The sequence below is a fragment of the Rhopalosiphum padi genome, unplaced genomic scaffold, assembly GCF_020882245.1.
Source record: "Rhopalosiphum padi isolate XX-2018 unplaced genomic scaffold, ASM2088224v1 scaffold1, whole genome shotgun sequence".
Lineage (NCBI taxonomy): Eukaryota > Metazoa > Arthropoda > Insecta > Hemiptera > Aphididae > Rhopalosiphum > Rhopalosiphum padi.
In genome coordinates, this window is record NW_026869996.1 from 11,936,180 (window position 1) to 11,959,246 (window position 23,067).

Sequence of the window (23,067 nt, forward strand, 5' to 3'; positions counted from 1 at the left end):
AAGCAGTTTAAAACATGAATTTTTGATATTCGTCAAAATGATCATATAAAATCATGTTTTTTAGTGTTTATGAAGTATCAAGTTAAATGAATTGTATGAAAGTTAATTATAGTAAATAAGTATCATTTACTTAGTCCTATTGTCAGGATTTCATAACATTAACATTTTGTTACATAACTATTAATTTCCTATAAATTATATTCTATTATAAGCTCTACACGTATGTTGAATAAAACAATTATTATTATCAGTATCTTCTAGTCCATTTTCAACATAGGATGTTTATATTTTCCAAACTGATAGAATCGCGAACTCATGTCTCACCATGGCTTTCATTGTCTGCTGTATTGCAATCTGAAAATATTGTAGTCAGTTAAATATGCGTATAGTTGGAGTAAACAATGTCACTACTACACACCATAATTAGAACGAAAATCTTTATATGATAACTAGTATTTGGAAAATACTGAATAAGTCAGTAACGGAAACAATCAAACAATAACTATCTGAACAACTTTATTCTTAATACAAAATATTTAAAAACAATTTTCATTTAAAACTTAAATGCAAATACGATTGTAAAACAGCAAAGTGATATGAAATATAATCTTATAACTGATGATAAGAAATAATAATTATGATAAGCCATAAAAGATAGTACAAATCTACCAAATTATTTTATTGAATTTGAATGTAAAATAAATGTAACTAAATAATACACTCGAACAATAACTTAAATTTTCTTCCGTTCAATACGAAAAAAATATGAATTGTATAATTCGTCAAAATTAACATATAAAATAATTTGTTAAAGTTCTTATGAAGTAAAAGTATCTGGTTAAATAAAACATATGAAAGTTATAAATGATAAAATGGAATAATTTTCATAATATAACAGTCAAGGTTTCAAAACACGTACTTGAGAATAAAATATTTTATAAGCAGTTAAATGTATGAATTTGTTATATTCAACAAAATTATCATATAAATGTAATAAAAATAAAATGATTTTTATAGCTAAGACAAATTTTAAGAATGAAAATTAAAAGTTCTCAGGTGTTTAATAATCATTTATTTACTTTATTAACAAATATCTATTGTATCATTATATTAATATTCTATAAATTATATTCAATAACCATTACATGTAATTTGCATAAATTCATTATAATCAGTATTCGTTAGTTCATTTTCAAAATTGGATGTTCATACTTTTCCAGAGTTGTTTGAATACCAAATAATGTTTCAGCATCCCTTGAGCGATCTGCTGTATTTGCATCTAAAAAAATATAATAATTGGAGAATGACTCGATAACTCAGTGCTTTATAAGCAGTTTAAAACATGAATTTTTAATATTCGTCAAAATTATCATATAAAATCATGATTTATAGTTTTAATGAAGTATCTGCTTAAATGAGATGTATGCAAGTTATTAATAACAAATAAGAATCATTTTCTTAATATAGTGGTCTAGGTTTCAAGAGATTATCTTGAGAATTGTTTGTTTTATAAGCAGATCAAAAAATAAATATTTAATATTCGTCAAAATTATCATATAGAATCATGTTTTATAGTTTTAATGAAGTATCTGCTTAAATGAGATGTATGCAAGTTAATAATAACAAATTAGAATCATCTTCTTAATATAGTGGTCCAGGCTTCAAGAGATTATCTTGAGAATTGTTTGTTTTATAATCAGATCAAAAAATAAATATTTAATATTCGTCAAAATTATCATATAAAATCATGTTTTATAGTTTTAATGAAGAATCTGATTAAATGAGATGTATGAAAGTTAATAATAATAAATTAGAATCATTTTCTTAATATAATGGTCCAGGTTTCAAGCGATTATCTTGAGAATTGTTTGTTTTATAAGCAGATCAAAAAATAAATGTATATTATTCATCAAAATTATCATATAAAATCATGTTTTATAGTTTTAATGAAGTATCTGCTTAAATGAGATGTATGCAAGTTAATAATAAAAAATTAGAATCATTTTCTTAATATTATGGTCAGGGAAGCATTTGAGTAACTTTTAGTTACATTGCTATTAATTTTCTATCAACTATACCTAATAACCATTACACGTACATTGCATAAATTCTTTATAATCAGTATCTTTTAGTTCATTTTCAAAATTGGATGTTCATACTTTTCCAGAGTTGTTTGAATACCAAATAATGTTTCAGCATCCCTTGAGTGATCTGCTGTATTTGCATCTAAAAAAATATAATAATTGGAGAATGACTCGATAACTCAGTGCTTTATAAGCAGTTCAAAAAATAAATGTATATTATTCATCAAAATTATCATATACAATCATGTTTTATAGTTTTAATGAAGTATCTGCTTAAATGAGATGTATGCAAGTTAATAATAACAAATTAGAATCATTTTCTTAATATAGTGGTCCAGGCTTCAAGAGATTAACTTGATAATTGTTTGTTTTATAAGCAGATCAAAAAATAAATATTTAATATTCGTCAAAATTATCATATAAATTCATGTTTTATAGTTTTAATGAAGAATCTGATTAAATGAGATGTATGAAAGTTAATAATAATAAATTAGAATCATTTTCTTAATATAGTGGTCCAGGCTTCAAGAGATTATCTTGAGAATTGTTTGTTTTATAATCAGATCAAAAAATAAATATTTAATATTCGTCAAAATTATCATATAAAATCATGTTTTATAGTTTTAATGAAGAATCTGATTAAATGAGATGTATGAAAGTTAATAATAATAAATTAGAATCATTTTCTTAATATAATGGTCCAGGTTTCAAGCGATTATCTTGAGAATTGTTTGTTTTATAAGCAGATCAAAAAATAAATGTATATTATTCATCAAAATTATCATATAAAATCATGTTTTATAGTTTTAATGAAGTATCTGCTTAAATGAGATGTATGCAAGTTAATAATAAAAAATTAGAATCATTTTCTTAATATTATGGTCAGGGAAGCATTTGAGTAACTTTTAGTTACATTGCTATTAATTTTCTATCAACTATACCTAATAACCATTACACGTACATTGCATAAATTCTTTATAATCAGTATCTTTTAGTTCATTTTCAAAATTGGATGTTCATACTTTTCCAGAGTTGTTTGAATACCAAATAATGTTTCAGCATCCCTTGAGTGATCTGCTGTATTTGCATCTAAAAAAATATAATAATTGGAGAATGACTCGATAACTCAGTGCTTTATAAGCAGTTCAAAAAATAAATGTATATTATTCATCAAAATTATCATATACAATCATGTTTTATAGTTTTAATGAAGTATCTGCTTAAATGAGATGTATGCAAGTTAATAATAACAAATTAGAATCATTTTCTTAATATAGTGGTCCAGGCTTCAAGAGATTAACTTGATAATTGTTTGTTTTATAAGCAGATCAAAAAATAAATATTTAATATTCGTCAAAATTATCATATAAATTCATGTTTTATAGTTTTAATGAAGAATCTGATTAAATGAGATGTATGAAAGTTAATAATAATAAATTAGAATCATTTTCTTAATATAGTGGTCCAGGCTTCAAGAGATTATCTTGAGAATTTTTTGTTTTATAAGCAGATCAAAAAATAAATATTTAATATTCGTCAAAATTATCATATAAATTCATGTTTTATAGTTTTAATGAAGAATCTGATTAAATGAGATGTATGAAAGTTAATAATAATAAATTAGAATCATTTTCTTAATATAATGGTCCAGGTTTCAAGCGATTAACTTGATAATTGTTTGTTTTATAAGCAGATCAAAAAATAAATATTTAATATTCGTCAAAGTTATCATATAAATTCATGTTTTATAGTTTTAATGAAGTATTTGCTTAAATGAGAAGTATGCAAGTTAATAATAAAAAATTAGAATCATTTTCTTAATATTATGGTTAGGGAAGCATTTGAGTAACTTTTAGATACATTGCTATTAATTTTCTATCAACTATACCTAATAACCATTATACGTACATTGCATAAATTCTTTATAATCAGTATCCGTTAGTTCATTTTCAAAATTGGATGTTCATACTTTTCCAGAGTTGTTTGAATACCAAATAATGTTTCAGCATCCCTTGAGTGATCTGCTGAATTTGCATCTAAAAAAACTTATCCAGTTAAATAAATATAATAATTTGAAAATAACTCGATTACTCAGTGCTTTATAAGCAGTTTAAAACATGAATTTTTAATATTCGTAAAAATTATCATATAAAATCATGTTTTATAGTTTTAATGAAGTATCTGCTTAAATGAGATGTATGCAAGTTATTAATAACAAATTAGAATCATTTTCTTAATATAGTGGTCCAGGCTTCAAGAGATTATCTTGAGAATTTTTTGTTTTATAAGCAGATCAAAAAATAAATATTTAATATTCGTCAAAATTATCATATAAAATCATGTTTTATAGTTTAAATGAAGTATCTGCTTAAATGAGATGTATGCAAGTTAATAATATCAAATTAGAATCATTTTCTTAATATAATGGTCCAGGTTTCAAGAGATTAACTTGATAATTGTATGTTTTATAAGCAGTTCAAAAAATAAATGTATATTATTCATCAAAATTATCATATACAATCATGTTTTATAGTTTTAATGAAGTATCTGCTTAAATGAGATGTATGCAAGTTAATAATAACAAATTAGAATCATTTTCTTAATATAGTGGTCCAGGCTTCAAGAGATTATCTTGAGAATTGTTTGTTTTATAAGCAGATCAAAAAATAAATGTATATTATTCATCAAAATTATCATATAAAATCATGTTTTATAGTTTTAATGAAGTATCTGCTTAAATGAGATGTATGCAAGTTAATAATAACAAATTGGAATCATCTTCATAATATAATGGTCCAGGTTTCAAGAGATTAACTTGAGAATTGTGTGTTTTATAAGCAGTTCAAAAAATAAATGTATATTATTCATCAAAATTATCATATAAAATCATGTTTTATAGTGTTTATGAAAAATCTGCTTAAATGAGATGTATGAAAGTTAATAATAATAAATCAGAATCATTTTCTTAATATTATGGTCAGGGAAGCATTTGAGTAACTTTTAGTTACATTGCTATTAATTTTCTATCAACTATACCTAATAACCATTACACGTACATTGCATAAATTCTTTATAATCAGTATCTTTTAGTTCATTTTCAAAATTGGATGTTCATACTTTTCCAGAGTTGTTTGAATACCAAATAATGTTTCAGCATCCCTTGAGTGATCTGCTGTATTTGCATCTAAAAAAATATAATAATTGGAGAATGACTCGATAACTCAGTGCTTTATAAGTAGTTCAAAAAATAAATGTATATTATTCATCAAAATTATCATATACAATCATGTTTTATAGTTTTAATGAAGTATCTGCTTAAATGAGATGTATGCAAGTTAATAATAACAAATTAGAATCATTTTCTTAATATAGTGGTCCAGGCTTCAAGAGATTAACTTGATAATTGTTTGTTTTATAAGCAGATCAAAAAATAAATATTTAATATTCGTCAAAATTATCATATAAATTCATGTTTTATAGTTTTAATGAAGAATCTGATTAAATGAGATGTATGAAAGTTAATAATAATAAATTAGAATCATTTTCTTAATATAATGGTCCAGGTTTCAAGCGATTAACTTGATAATTGTTTGTTTTATAAGCAGATCAAAAAATAAATATTTAATATTCGTCAAAATTATCATATAAATTCATGTTTTATAGTTTTAATGAAGTATTTGCTTAAATGAGAAGTATGCAAGTTAATAATAAAAAATTAGAATCATTTTCTTAATATTATGGTTAGGGAAGCATTTGAGTAACTTTTAGATACATTGCTATTAATTTTCTATCAACTATACCTAATAACCATTATACGTACATTGCATTAATTCTTTATAATCAGTATCCGTTAGTTCATTTTCAAAATTGGATGTTCATACTTTTCCAGAGTTGTTTGAATACCAAATAATGTTTCAGCATCCCTTGAGTGATCTGCTGAATTTGCATCTAAAAAAACTTATCCAGTTAAATAAATATAATAATTGGAAAATAACTCGATTACTCAGTGCTTTATAAGCAGTTTAAAACATGAATTTTTAATATTCGTAAAAATTATCATATAAAATCATGTTTTATAGTTTTAATGAAGTATCTGCTTAAATGAGATGTATGCAAGTTAATAATAATAAATCAGAATCATTTTCTTAATATAGTGGTCCAGGCTTCAAGAGATTATCTTGAGAATTTTTTGTTTTATAAGCAGATCAAAAAATAAATATTTAATATTCGTCAAAATTATCATATAAAATCATGTTTTATAGTTTAAATGAAGTATCTGCTTAAATGAGATGTATGCAAGTTAATAATATCAAATTAGAATCATTTTCTTAATATAATGGTCCAGGTTTAAAGAGATTAACTTGATAATTGTATGTTTTATAAGCAGTTCAAAAAATAAATGTATATTATTCTTCAAAATTATCATATACAATCATGTTTTATAGTTTTAATGAAGTATCTGATTAAATGAGATGTATGAAAGTTAATAATAATAAATTAGAATCATTTTCTTAATATAATGGTCCAGGTTTCAAGCGATTAACTTGATAATTGTATGTTTTATAAGCAGTTCAAAAAATAAATGTATATTATTCTTCAAAATTATCATATACAATCATGTTTTATAGTTTTAATGAAGTATCTGCTTAAATGAGATGTATGCAAGTTAATAATAAAAAATTAGAATCATTTTCTTAATATTATGGTCAGGGAAGCATTTGAGTAACTTTTAGATACATTGCTATTAATTTTCTATCAACTATACCTAATAACCATTACACGTACATTGCATAACTTCTTTATAATCAGTATTCGTTAGTTCATTTTCAAAATTGGATGTTCATACTTTTCCAGAGTTGTTTGAATACCAAATAATGTTTCAGCATCCCTTGAGTGATCTGCTGTATTTGCATCTTAAAAAATGTATCCAGTTAAATAAATATAATAATTGGAGAATGACTCGATAACTCAGTGCTTTATAAGCAGTTTAAAACATGAATTTTTGATATTCGTCAAAATGATCATATAAAATCATGTTTTTTAGTGTTTATGAAGTATCAAGTTAAATGAATTGTATGAAAGTTAATTATAGTAAATAAGTATCATTTACTTAGTCCTATTGTCAGGATTTCATAACATTAACATTTTGTTACATAACTATTAATTTCCTATAAATTATATTCTATTATAAGCTCTACACGTACGTTGAATAAAACAATTATTATTATCAGTATCTTCTAGTCCATTTTCAACATAGGATGTTTATATTTTCCAAACTGATAGAATCGCGAATTCATGTCTCACCATGGCTTTCATTGTCTGCTGTATTGCAATCTGAAATATTGTAGTCAGTTAAATATGCGTATAGTTGGAGTAAACAATGTCACTACTACACACCATAATTAGAACGAAAATCTTTATATGATAACTAGTATTTGGAAAATACTGAATAAGTCAGTAACGGAAACAATCAAACAATAACTATCTGAACAACTTTATTCTTAATACAAAATATTTAAAAACAATTTTCATTTAAAACTTAAATGCAAATACGATTGTAAAACAGCAAAGTGATATGAAATATAATCTTATAACTGATGATAAGAAATAATAATTATGATAAGCCATAAAAGATAGTACAAATCTACCAAATTATTTTATTGAATTTGAATGTAAAATAAATGTAACTAAATAATACACTCGAACAATAACTTAAATTTTCTTCCGTTCAATACGAAAAAAATATGAATTGTATAATTCGTCAAAATTAACATATAAAATAATTTGTTAAAGTTCTTATGAAGTAAAAGTATCTGGTTAAACAAAACATATGAAAGTTATAAATGATAAAATGGAATAATTTTCATAATATAACAGTCAAGGTTTCAAAACACGTACTTGAGAATAAAATATTTTATAAGCAGTTAAATGTATGAATTTGTTATATTCAACAAAATTATCATATAAATGTAATAAAAATAAAATGATTTTTATAGCTAAGACAAATTTTAAGAATGAAAATTAAAAGTTCTCAGGTGTTTAATAATCATTTATTTACTTTATTAACAAATATCTATTGTATCATTATATTAATATTCTATAAATTATATTCAATAACCATTACATGTAATTTGCATAAATTCATTATAATCAGTATTCGTTAGTTCATTTTCAAAATTGGATGTTCATACTTTTCCAGAGTTGTTTGAATACCAAATAATGTTTCAGCATCCCTTGAGTGATCTGCTGTATTTGCATCTAAAAAAATATAATAATTGGAGAATGACTCGATAACTCAGTGCTTTATAAGCAGTTTAAAACATGAATTTTTAATATTCGTCAAAATTATCATATAAAATCATGATTTATAGTTTTAATGAAGTATCTGCTTAAATGAGATGTATGCAAGTTAATAATAATAAATCAGAATCATTTTCTTAATATTATGGTCAGGGAAGCATTTGAGTAACTTTTAGATACATTGCTATTAATTTTCTATCAACTATACCTAATAACCATTACACGTACATTGCATAAATTCTTTATAATCAGTATCTTTTAGTTCATTTTCAAAATTGGATGTTCATACTTTTCCAGAGTTGTTTGAATATCAAATAATGTTTCAGCATCCCTTGAGTGATCTGCTGTATTTGCATCTAAAAAAATTTATCCAGTTAAATAAATATAATAATTGGAAAATGACTCGATAACTCAGTGCTTTATAAGCAGTTTAAAACATGAATATTTAATATTCGTCAAAATTATCATATAAAATCATGTTTTATAGTTTTAATGAAGTATCTGCTTAAATGAGATGTATGCAAGTTAATAATAACAAATTAGAATCATCTTCTTAATATAGTGGTCCAGGCTTCAAGAGATTATCTTGAGAATTGTTTGTTTTATAAGCAAATCAAAAAATAAATGTATATTATTCATCAAAATTATCATATAAAATCATGTTTTATAGTGTTTATGAAAAATCTGCTTAAATGAGATGTATGCAAGTTAATAATAACAAATTAGAATCATCTTCTTAATATAGTGGTCCAGGCTTCAAGAGATTATCTTGAGAATTGTTTGTTTTATAAGCAGATCAAAAAATAAATGTATATTATTCATCAAAATTATCATATAAAATCATGTTTTATAGTTTTAATGAAGTATCTGCTTAAATGAGATGTATGCAAGTTAATAATAACAAATTAGAATCATTTTCTTAATATAATGGTCAAGGTTTCAAGAGATTATCTTGAGAATTGTTTGTTTTATAAGCAGATCAAAAAATAAATATTTAATATTCGTCAAAATTATCATATAAAATCATGTTTTATAGTTTTAATGAAGTATCTGCTTAAATGAGATGTATGCAAGTTAATAATAACAAATTAGAATCATCTTCTTAATATAGTGGTCCAGGCTTCAAGAGATTATCTTGAGAATTGTTTGTTTTATAAGCAGATCAAAAAATAAATGTATATTATTCATCAAAATTATCATATAAAATCATGTTTTATAGTTTTAATGAAGTATCTGCTTAAATGAGATGTATGCAAGTTAATAATAACAAATTAGAATCATCTTCATAATATAATGGTCCAGGTTTCAAGAGATTAACTTGAGAATTGTGTGTTTTATAAGCAGTTCAAAAAATAAATGTATATTATTCATCAAAATTATCATATAAAATCATGTTTTATAGTGTTTATGAAAAATCTGCTTAAATGAGATGTATGAAAGTTAATAATAATAAATCAGAATCATTTTCTTAATATTATGGTCAGGGAAGCATTTGAGTAACTTTTAGTTACATTGCTATTAATTTTCTATCAACTATACCTAATAACCATTACATGTAAATTGCATAAATTCATTATAATCAGTATTCGTTAGTTCATTTTCAAAATTGGATGTTCATACTTTTCCAGAGTTGTTTGAATACCAAATAATGTTTCAACATCCCTTGAGTGATCTGCTGTATTTGCATCTAAAAAAATATAATAATTGGAGAATGACTCGATAACTCAGTGCTTTATAAGCAGTTCAAAAAATAAATGTATATTATTCATCAAAATTATCATATACAATCATGTTTTATAGTTTTAATGAAGTATCTGCTTAAATGAGATGTATGCAAGTTAATAATAACAAATCAGAATCATTTTCTTAATATAGTAGTCCAGGTTTCAAGAGATTATCTTGAGAATTGTTTGTTTTATAAGCAGATCAAAAAATAAATATTTAATATTCGTCAAAATTATCATATAAAATCATGTTTTATAGTTTTAATGAAGTATCTGCTTAAATGAGATGTATGCAAGTTAATAATAACAAATTAGAATCATCTTCTTAATATAGTGGTCCAGGCTTCAAGAGATTATCTTGAAAATTGTTTGTTTTATAAGCAGATCAAAAAATAAATGTATATTATTTATCAAAATTATCATATAAAATCATGTTTTATAGTGTTTATGAAAAATCTGCTTAAATGAGATGTATGAAAGTTAATAATAATAAATCAGAATCATTTTCTTAATATAATGGTCCAGGTTTCAAGAGATTAACTTGAGAATTGTGTGTTTTATAAGCAGTTCAAAAAATAAATATTTAATATTCGTCAAAATTATCATATAAATTCATGTTTTATATTTTTAATGAAGTATTTGCTTAAATGAGAAGTATGCAAGTTAATAATAAAAAATTAGAATCATTTTCTTAATATTATGGTCAGGGAAGCATTTGAGTAACTTTTAGATACATTGCTATTAATTTTCTATCAACTATACCTAATAACCATTACATGTAAATTGCATAAATTCATTATAATCAGTATTCGTTAGTTCATTTTCAAAATTGGATGTTCATACTTTTCCAGAGTTGTTTGAATACCAAATAATGTTTCAACATCCCTTGAGTGATCTGCTGTATTTGCATCTAAAAAAATATAATAATTGGAGAATGACTCGATAACTCAGTGCTTTATAAGCAGTTTAAAACATGAATTTTTAATATTCGTCAAAATTATCATATAAAATCATGATTTATAGTTTTAATGAAGTATCTGCTTAAATGAGATGTATGTAAGTTAATAATAACAAATTAGAATCATTTTCTTAATATAGTGGTCCAGGTTTCAAGAGATTATCTTGAGAATTGTGTGTTTTATAAGCAGTTCAAAAAATAATTGTATATTATTCATCAAAATTATCATATAAAATCATGTTTTATAGTGTTTATGAAAAATCTGCTTAAATGAGATGTATGAAAGTTAATAATAATAAATCAGAATCATTTTCTTAATATTATGGTCCGGGAAGCATTTGAGTAACTTTTAGTTACATTGCTATTAATTTTCTATCAACTATACCTAATAACCATTACACGTACATTGCATAAATTCTTTATAATCAGTATCTTTTAGTTCATTTTCAAAATTGGATGTTCATACTTTTCCAGAGTTGTTTGAATACCAAAAAATGTTTCAGCATCCCTTGAGTGATCTGCTGTATTTGCATCTAAAAAAATATAATAATTGGAGAATGACTCGATAACTCAGTGCTTTATAAGCAGTTCAAAAAATAAATGTATATTATTCATCAAAATTATCATATACAATCATGTTTTATAGTTTTAATGAAGTATCTGCTTAAATGAGATGTATGCAAGTTAATAATAACAAATTAGAATCATTTTCTTAATATAATGGTCCAGGTTTCAAGAGATTATCTTGAGAATTGTTTGTTTTATAAGCAGATCAAAAAATAAATGTATATTATTTATCAAAATTATCATATAAAATCATGTTTTATAGTGTTTATGAAAAATTGCTTAAATGAGATGTATGCAAGTTAATAATAATAACAAATTAGAATCATTTTCTTAATATAATGGTCCAGGTTTCAAGAGATTATCTTGAGAATTGTTTGTTTTATAAGCAGATCAAAAAATAAATATTTTATATTCGTCAAAATTATCATATAAAATCATGTTTTATAGTTTTAATGAAGTATCTGCTTAAATGAGATGTATGCAAGTTAATAATAACAAATTAGAATCATCTTCTTAATATAGTGGTCCAGGCTTCCAGAGATTATCTTGAGAATTGTTTGTTTTATAAGCAGATCAAAAAATAAATGTATATTATTTATCAAAATTATCATATAAAATCATGTTTTATAATGTTTATGAAAAATTGCTTAAATGAGATGTATGCAAGTTAATAATAACAAATTAGAATCATTTTCTTAATATAATGGTCCAGGTTTCAAGAGATTAACTTGAGAATTGTGTGTTTTATAAGCAGTTCAAAAAATAATTGTATATTATTCATCAAAATTATCATATAAAATCATGTTTTATAGTGTTTATGAAAAATCTGCTTAAATGAGATGTATGAAAGTTAATAATAATAAATCAGAATCATTTTCTTAATATAGTGGTCCAGGCTTCAAGAGATTATCTTGAGAATTTTTTGTTTTATAAGCAGATCAAAAAATAAATATTTAATATTCGTCAAAATTATCATATAAAATCATGTTTTATAGTTTAAATGAAGTATCTGCTTAAATGAGATGTATGCAAGTTAATAATATCAAATTAGAATCATTTTCTTAATATAATGGTCCAGGTTTCAAGAGATTAACTTGATAATTGTATGTTTTATAAGCAGTTCAAAAAATAAATGTATATTATTCTTCAAAATTATCATATACAATCATGTTTTATAGTTTTAATGAAGTATCTGATTAAATGAGATGTATGAAAGTTAATAATAATAAATTAGAATCATTTTCTTAATATAATGGTCCAGGTTTCAAGCGATTAACTTGATAATTGTATGTTTTATAAGCAGTTCAAAAAATAAATGTATATTATTCTTCAAAATTATCATATACAATCATGTTTTATAGTTTTAATGAAGTATCTGCTTAAATGAGATGTATGCAAGTTAATAATAAAAAATTAGAATCATTTTCTTAATATTATGGTCAGGGAAGCATTTGAGTAACTTTTAGATACATTGCTATTAATTTTCTATCAACTATACCTAATAACCATTACACGTACATTGCATAAATTCTTTATAATCAGTATTCGTTAGTTCATTTTCAAAATTGGATGTTCATACTTTTCCAGAGTTGTTTGAATACCAAATAATGTTTCAGCATCCCTTGAGTGATCTGCTGTATTTGCATCTTAAAAAATTTATCCAGTTAAATAAATATAATAATTGGAGAATGACTCGATAACTCAGTGCTTTATAAGCAGTTTAAAACATGAATTTTTGATATTCGTCAAAATGATCATATAAAATCATGTTTTTTAGTGTTTATGAAGTATCAAGTTAAATGAATTGTATGAAAGTTAATTATAGTAAATAAGTATCATTTACTTAGTCCTATTGTCAGGATTTCATAACATTAACATTTTGTTACATAACTATTAATTTCCTATAAATTATATTCTATTATAAGCTCTACACGTACGTTGAATAAAACAATTATTATTATCAGTATCTTCTAGTCCATTTTCAACATAGGATGTTTATATTTTCCAAACTGATAGAATCGCGAATTCATGTCTCACCATGGCTTTCATTGTCTGCTGTATTGCAATCTGAAATATTGTAGTCAGTTAAATATGCGTATAGTTGGAGTAAACAATGTCACTACTACACACCATAATTAGAACGAAAATCTTTATATGATAACTAGTATTTGGAAAATACTGAATAAGTCAGTAACGGAAACAATCAAACAATAACTATCTGAACAACTTTATTCTTAATACAAAATATTTAAAAACAATTTTCATTTAAAACTTAAATGCAAATACGATTGTAAAACAGCAAAGTGATATGAAATATAATCTTATAACTGATGATAAGAAATAATAATTATGATAAGCCATAAAAGATAGTACAAATCTACCAAATTATTTTATTGAATTTGAATGTAAAATAAATGTAACTAAATAATACACTCGAACAATAACTTAAATTTTCTTCCGTTCAATACGAAAAAAATATGAATTGTATAATTCGTCAAAATTAACATATAAAATAATTTGTTAAAGTTCTTATGAAGTAAAAGTATCTGGTTAAACAAAACATATGAAAGTTATAAATGATAAAATGGAATAATTTTCATAATATAACAGTCAAGGTTTCAAAACACGTACTTGAGAATAAAATATTTTATAAGCAGTTAAATGTATGAATTTGTTATATTCAACAAAATTATCATATAAATGTAATAAAAATAAAATGATTTTTATAGCTAAGACAAATTTTAAGAATGAAAATTAAAAGTTCTCAGGTGTTTAATAATCATTTATTTACTTTATTAACAAATATCTATTGTATCATTATATTAATATTCTATAAATTATATTCAATAACCATTACATGTAATTTGCATAAATTCATTATAATCAGTATTCGTTAGTTCATTTTCAAAATTGGATGTTCATACTTTTCCAGAGTTGTTTGAATACCAAATAATGTTTCAGCATCCCTTGAGTGATCTGCTGTATTTGCATCTAAAAAAATATAATAATTGGAGAATGACTCGATAACTCAGTGCTTTATAAGCAGTTTAAAACATGAATTTTTAATATTCGTCAAAATTATCATATAAAATCATGATTTATAGTTTTAATGAAGTATCTGCTTAAATGAGATGTATGCAAGTTATTAATAACAAATAAGAATCATTTTCTTAATATAGTGGTCTAGGTTTCAAGAGATTATCTTGAGAATTGTTTGTTTTATAAGCAGATCAAAAAATAAATATTTAATATTCGTCAAAATTATCATATAGAATCATGTTTTATAGTTTTAATGAAGTATCTGCTTAAATGAGATGTATGCAAGTTAATAATAACAAATTAGAATCATTTTCTTAATATAATGGTCAAGGTTTCAAGAGATTAACTTGAGAATTGTGTGTTTTATAAGCAGTTCAAAAAATAAATGTATATTATTCATCAAAATTATCATATAAAATCATGTTTTATAGTGTTTATGAAAAATCTGCTTAAATGAGATGTATGAATGTTAATAATAATAAATCAGAATCATTTTCTTAATATTATGGTCAGGGAAGCATTTGAGTAACTTTTAGATACATTGCTATTAATTTTCTATCAACTATACCTAATAACCATTACACGTACATTGCATAAATTCTTTATAATCAGTATCTTTTAGTTCATTTTCAAAATTGGATGTTCATACTTTTCCAGAGTTGTTTGAATATCAAATAATGTTTCAGCATCCCTTGAGTGATCTGCTGTATTTGCATCTAAAAAAATTTATCCAGTTAAATAAATATAATAATTGGAAAATGACTCGATAACTCAGTGCTTTATAAGCAGTTTAAAACATGAATATTTAATATTCGTCAAAATTATCATATAAAATCATGTTTTATAGTTTTAATGAAGTATCTGCTTAAATGAGATGTATGCAAGTTAATAATAACAAATTAGAATCATCTTCTTAATATAGTGGTCCAGGCTTCAAGAGATTATCTTGAGAATTGTTTGTTTTATAAGCAAATCAAAAAATAAATGTATATTATTCATCAAAATTATTATATAAAATCATGTTTTATAGTGTTTATGAAAAATCTGCTTAAATGAGATGTATGCAAGTTAATAATAACAAATTAGAATCATCTTCTTAATATAGTGGTCCAGGCTTCAAGAGATTATCTTGAGAATTGTTTGTTTTATAAGCAGATCAAAAAATAAATGTATATTATTCATCAAAATTATCATATAAAATCATGTTTTATAGTTTTAATGAAGTATCTGCTTAAATGAGATGTATGCAAGTTAATAATAACAAATTAGAATCATTTTCTTAATATAATGGTCAAGGTTTCAAGAGATTATCTTGAGAATTGTTTGTTTTATAAGCAGATCAAAAAATAAATATTTAATATTCGTCAAAATTATCATATAAAATCATGTTTTATAGTTTTAATGAAGTATCTGCTTAAATGAGATGTATGCAAGTTAATAATAACAAATTAGAATCATCTTCTTAATATAGTGGTCCAGGCTTCAAGAGATTATCTTGAGAATTGTTTGTTTTATAAGCAGATCAAAAAATAAATGTATATTATTCATCAAAATTATCATATAAAATCATGTTTTATAGTTTTAATGAAGTATCTGCTTAAATGAGATGTATGCAAGTTAATAATAACAAATTAGAATCATCTTCATAATATAATGGTCCAGGTTTCAAGAGATTAACTTGAGAATTGTGTGTTTTATAAGCAGTTCAAAAAATAAATGTATATTATTCATCAAAATTATCATATAAAATCATGTTTTATAGTGTTTATGAAAAATCTGCTTAAATGAGATGTATGAAAGTTAATAATAATAAATCAGAATCATTTTCTTAATATTATGGTCAGGGAAGCATTTGAGTAACTTTTAGTTACATTGCTATTAATTTTCTATCAACTATACCTAATAACCATTACACGTACATTGCATAAATTCTTTATAATCAGTATCTTTTAGTTCATTTTCAAAATTGGATGTTCATACTTTTCCAGAGTTGTTTGAATACCAAATAATGTTTCAGCATCCCTTGAGTGATCTGCTGTATTTGCATCTAAAAAAATATAATAATTGGAGAATGACTCGATAACTCAGTGCTTTATAAGCAGTTCAAAAAATAAATGTATATTATTCATCAAAATTATCATATACAATCATGTTTTATAGTTTTAATGAAGTATCTGCTTAAATGAGATGTATGCAAGTTAATAATAACAAATTAGAATCATTTTCTTAATATAGTGGTCCAGGCTTCAAGAGATTAACTTGATAATTGTTTGTTTTATAAGCAGATCAAAAAATAAATATTTAATATTCGTCAAAATTATCATATAAATTCATGTTTTATAGTTTTAATGAAGAATCTGATTAAATGAGATGTATAAAAGTTAATAATAATAAATTAGAATCATTTTCTTAATATAATGGTCCAGGTTTCAAGCGATTAACTTGATAATTGTTTGTTTTATAAGCAGATCAAAAAATAAATATTTAATATTCGTCAAAATTATCATATAAATTCATGTTTTATAGTTTTAATGAAGAATCTGATTAAATGAGATGTATGAAAGTAATTAATAATAAATTAGAATCATTTTCTTAATATAATGGTCCAGGTTTCAAGCGATTAACTTGATAATTGTTTGTTTTATAAGCAGATCAAAAAATAAATATTTAATATTCGTCAAAATTATCATATAAATTCATGTTTTATAGTTTTAATGAAGTATCTGCTTAAATGAGATGTATGCAAGTTAATAATAACAAATTAGAATCATCTTCTTAATATAGTGGTCCAGGCTTCAAGAGATTATCTTGAGAATTGTTTCATTTATAAGCAGATCAAAAAATAAATATTTAATATTCGTCAAAATTATCATATAAATTCATGTTTTATATTTTTAATGAAGTATTTGCTTAAATGAGAAGTATGCAAGTTAATAATAAAAAATTAGAATCATTTTCTTAATATTATGGTCAGGGAAGCATTTGAGTAACTTTTAGATACATTGCTATTAATTTTCTATCAACTATACCTAATAACCATTACATGTAAATTGCATAAATTCATTATAATCAGTATTCGTTAGTTCATTTTCAAAATTGGATGTTCATACTTTTCCAGAGTTGTTTGAATACCAAATAATGTTTCAACATCCCTTGAGTGATCTGCTGTATTTGCATCTAAAAAAATATAATAATTGGAGAATGACTCGATAACTCAGTGCTTTATAAGCAGTTTAAAACATGAATTTTTAATATTCGTCAAAATTATCATATAAAATCATGATTTATAGTTTTAATGAAGTATCTGCTTAAATGAGATGTATGTAAGTTAATAATAACAAATTAGAATCATTTTCTTAATATAGTGGTCCAGGTTTCAAGAGATTATCTTGAGAATTGTGTGTTTTATAAGCAGTTCAAAAAATAATTGTATATTATTCATCAAAATTATCATATAAAATCATGTTTTATAGTGTTTATGAAAAATCTGCTTAAATGAGATGTATGAAAGTTAATAATAATAAATCAGAATCATTTTCTTAATATTATGGTCAGGGAAGCATTTGAGTAACTTTTAGTTACATTGCTATTAATTTTCTATCAACTATACCTAATAACCATTACACGTACATTGCATAAATTCTTTATAATCAGTATCTTTTAGTTCATTTTCAAAATTGGATGTTCATACTTTTCCAGAGTTGTTTGAATACCAAAAAATGTTTCAGCATCCCTTGAGTGATCTGCTGTATTTGCATCTAAAAAAATATAATAATTGGAGAATGACTCGATAACTCAGTGCTTTATAAGCAGTTCAAAAAATAAATGTATATTATTCATCAAAATTATCATATACAATCATGTTTTATAGTTTTAATGAAGTATCTGCTTAAATGAGATGTATGCAAGTTAATAATAACAAATTAGAATCATTTTCTTAATATAATGGTCCAGGTTTCAAGAGATTATCTTGAGAATTGTTTGTTTTATAAGCAGATCAAAAAATAAATGTATATTATTTATCAAAATTATCATATAAAATCATGTTTTATAGTGTTTATGAAAAATTGCTTAAATGAGATGTATGCAAGTTAATAATAATAACAAATTAGACTCATTTTCTTAATATAATGGTCCAGGTTTCAAGAGATTATCTTGAGAATTGTTTGTTTTATAAGCAGATCAAAAAATAAATATTTAATATTCGTCAAAATTATCATATAAAATCATGTTTTATAGTTTTAATGAAGTATCTGCTTAAATGAGATGTATGCAAGTTAATAATAACAAATTAGAATCATCTTCTTAATATAGTGGTCCAGGCTTCCAGAGATTATCTTGAGAATTGTTTGTTTTATAAGCAGATCAAAAAATAAATGTATATTATTTATCAAAATTATCATATAAAATCATGTTTTATAGTGTTTATGAAAAATTGCTTAAATGAGATGTATGCAAGTTAATAATAACAAATTAGAATCATTTTCTTAATATAATGGTCCAGGTTTCAAGAGATTAACTTGAGAATTATGTGTTTTATAAGCAGTTCAAAAAATAATTGTATATTATTCATCAAAATTATCATATAAAATCATGTTTTATAGTGTTTATGAAAAATCTGCTTAAATGAGATGTATGAAAGTTAATAATAATAAATCAGAATCATTTTCTTAATATAGTGGTCCAGGCTTCAAGAGATTATCTTGAGAATTTTTTGTTTTATAAGCAGATCAAAAAATAAATATTTAATATTCGTCAAAATTATCATATAAAATCATGTTTTATAGTTTAAATGAAGTATCTGCTTAAATGAGATGTATGCAAGTTAATAATATCAAATTAGAATCATTTTCTTAATATAATGGTCCAGGTTTCAAGAGATTAACTTGATAATTGTATGTTTTATAAGCAGTTCAAAAAATAAATGTATATTATTCTTCAAAATTATCATATACAATCATGTTTTATAGTTTTAATGAAGTATCTGATTAAATGAGATGTATGAAAGTTAATAATAATAAATTAGAATCATTTTCTTAATATAATGGTCCAGGTTTCAAGCGATTAACTTGATAATTGTATGTTTTATAAGCAGTTCAAAAAATAAATGTATATTATTCTTCAAAATTATCATATACAATCATGTTTTATAGTTTTAATGAAGTATCTGCTTAAATGAGATGTATGCAAGTTAATAATAAAAAATTAGAATCATTTTCTTAATATTATGGTCAGGGAAGCATTTGAGTAACTTTTAGATACATTGCTATTAATTTTCTATCAACTATACCTAATAACCATTACACGTACATTGCATAAATTCTTTATAATCAGTATTCGTTAGTTCATTTTCAAAATTGGATGTTCATACTTTTCCAGAGTTGTTTGAATACCAAATAATGTTTCAGCATCCCTTGAGTGATCTGCTGTATTTGCATCTTAAAAAATTTATCCAGTTAAATAAATATAATAATTGGAGAATGACTCGATAACTCAGTGCTTTATAAGCAGTTTAAAACATGAATTTTTGATATTCGTCAAAATGATCATATAAAATCATGTTTTTTAGTGTTTATGAAGTATCAAGTTAAATGAATTGTATGAAAGTTAATTATAGTAAATAAGTATCATTTACTTAGTCCTATTGTCAGGATTTCATAACATTAACATTTTGTTACATAACTATTAATTTCCTATAAATTATATTCTATTATAAGCTCTACACGTACGTTGAATAAAACAATTATTATTATCAGTATCTTCTAGTCCATTTTCAACATAGGATGTTTATATTTTCCAAACTGATAGAATCGCGAATTCATGTCTCACCATGGCTTTCATTGTCTGCTGTATTGCAATCTGAAATATTGTAGTCAGTTAAATATGCGTATAGTTGGAGTAAACAATGTCACTACTACACACCATAATTAGAACGAAAATCTTTATATGATAACTAGTATTTGGAAAATACTGAATAAGTCAGTAACGGAAACAATCAAACAATAACTATCTGAACAACTTTATTCTTAATACAAAATATTTAAAAACAATTTTCATTTAAAACTTAAATGCAAATACGATTGTAAAACAGCAAAGTGATATGAAATATAATCTTATAACTGATGATAAGAAATAATAATTATGATAAGCCATAAAAGATAGTACAAATCTACCAAATTATTTTATTGAATTTGAATGTAAAATAAATGTAACTAAATAATACACTCGAACAATAACTTAAATTTTCTTCCGTTCAATACGAAAAAAATATGAATTGTATAATTCGTCAAAATTAACATATAAAATAATTTGTTAAAGTTCTTATGAAGTAAAAGTATCTGGTTAAACAAAACATATGAAAGTTATAAATGATAAAATGGAATAATTTTCATAATATAACAGTCAAGGTTTCAAAACACGTACTTGAGAATAAAATATTTTATAAGCAGTTAAATGTATGAATTTGTTATATTCAACAAAATTATCATATAAATGTAATAAAAATAAAATGATTTTTATAGCTAAGACAAATTTTAAGAATGAAAATTAAAAGTTCTCAGGTGTTTAATAATCATTTATTTACTTTATTAACAAATATCTATTGTATCATTATATTAATATTCTATAAATTATATTCAATAACCATTACATGTAATTTGCATAAATTCATTATAATCAGTATTCGTTAGTTCATTTTCAAAATTGGATGTTCATACTTTTCCAGAGTTGTTTGAATACCAAATAATGTTTCAGCATCCCTTGAGTGATCTGCTGTATTTGCATCTAAAAAAATATAATAATTGGAGAATGACTCGATAACTCAGTGCTTTATAAGCAGTTTAAAACATGAATTTTTAATATTCGTCAAAATTATCATATAAAATCATGATTTATAGTTTTAATGAAGTATCTGCTTAAATGAGATGTATGCAAGTTATTAATAACAAATAAGAATCATTTTCTTAATATAGTGGTCTAGGTTTCAAGAGATTATCTTGAGAATTGTTTGTTTTATAAGCAGATCAAAAAATAAATATTTAATATTCGTCAAAATTATCATATAGAATCATGTTTTATAGTTTTAATGAAGTATCTGCTTAAATGAGATGTATGCAAGTTAATAATAACAAATTAGAATCATTTTCTTAATATAATGGTCAAGGTTTCAAGAGATTAACTTGAGAATTGTGTGTTTTATAAGCAGTTCAAAAAATAAATGTATATTATTCATCAAAATTATCATATAAAATCATGTTTTATAGTGTTTATGAAAAATCTGCTTAAATGAGATGTATGAATGTTAATAATAATAAATCAGAATCATTTTCTTAATATTATGGTCAGGGAAGCATTTGAGTAACTTTTAGATACATTGCTATTAATTTTCTATCAACTATACCTAATAACCATTACACGTACATTGCATAAATTCTTTATAATCAGTATCTTTTAGTTCATTTTCAAAATTGGATGTTCATACTTTTCCAGAGTTGTTTGAATATCAAATAATGTTTCAGCATCCCTTGAGTGATCTGCTGTATTTGCATCTAAAAAAATTTATCCAGTTAAATAAATATAATAATTGGAAAATGACTCGATAACTCAGTGCTTTATAAGCAGTTTAAAACATGAATATTTAATATTCGTCAAAATTATCATATAAAATCATGTTTTATAGTTTTAATGAAGTATCTGCTTAAATGAGATGTATGCAAGTTAATAATAACAAATTAGAATCATCTTCTTAATATAGTGGTCCAGGCTTCAAGAGATTATCTTGAGAATTGTTTGTTTTATAAGCAAATCAAAAAATAAATGTATATTATTCATCAAAATTATCATATAAAATCATGTTTTATAGTGTTTATGAAAAATCTGCTTAAATGAGATGTATGCAAGTTAATAATAACAAATTAGAATCATCTTCTTAATATAGTGGTCCAGGCTTCAAGAGATTATCTTGAGAATTGTTTGTTTTATAAGCAGATCAAAAAATAAATGTATATTATTCATCAAAATTATCATATAAAATCATGTTTTATAGTTTTAATGAAGTATCTGCTTAAATGAGATGTATGCAAGTTAATAATAACAAATTAGAATCATTTTCTTAATATAATGGTCAAGGTTTCAAGAGATTATCTTGAGAATTGTTTGTTTTATAAGCAGATCAAAAAATAAATATTTAATATTCGTCAAAATTATCATATAAAATCATGTTTTATAGTTTTAATGAAGTATCTGCTTAAATGAGATGTATGCAAGTTAATAATAACAAATTAGAATCATCTTCTTAATATAGTGGTCCAGGCTTCAAGAGATTATCTTGAGAATTGTTTGTTTTATAAGCAGATCAAAAAATAAATGTATATTATTCATCAAAATTATCATATAA

At 23.3% G+C, this 23,067-nt stretch overlaps 3 long non-coding RNA genes across 4 annotated transcripts; all 3 read right to left on the reverse strand.

Annotated features, from left to right (window-relative positions):
• Positions 1 to 39: 39 nt before the first annotated feature.
• On the reverse strand, positions 40 to 2,227 carry LOC132931321 (uncharacterized). Its single transcript, XR_009662461.1, has 3 exons — positions 2,099 to 2,227; positions 1,146 to 1,279; positions 40 to 354 (listed from the first exon to the last, which is right to left on the reverse strand). It is a non-coding gene; the product is annotated as an uncharacterized LOC132931321 (long non-coding RNA).
• Positions 2,228 to 5,064: 2,837 nt separating this feature from the next.
• LOC132931264 (uncharacterized) lies at positions 5,065 to 14,625 on the reverse strand. Of its 2 annotated transcripts, none has more exons than XR_009662402.1 (9): positions 14,491 to 14,625; positions 13,571 to 13,700; positions 13,152 to 13,279; positions 11,533 to 11,599; positions 8,209 to 8,342; positions 7,289 to 7,418; positions 6,870 to 6,997; positions 5,905 to 6,032; positions 5,065 to 5,268 (listed from the first exon to the last, which is right to left on the reverse strand). It is a non-coding gene; the product is annotated as an uncharacterized LOC132931264 (long non-coding RNA). The 2 variants fall into 2 exon arrangements; XR_009662403.1 differs by having other exon boundaries at positions 6,850 to 6,997.
• A 3,583-nt stretch (positions 14,626 to 18,208) lies between these two features.
• Positions 18,209 to 21,456, reverse strand: LOC132931292 (uncharacterized). The gene is made up of 4 exons (XR_009662434.1): positions 21,322 to 21,456; positions 20,402 to 20,531; positions 19,983 to 20,110; positions 18,209 to 18,430 (listed from the first exon to the last, which is right to left on the reverse strand). It is a non-coding gene; the product is annotated as an uncharacterized LOC132931292 (long non-coding RNA).
• Between the last annotated feature and the right edge of the window lie 1,611 nt (positions 21,457 to 23,067).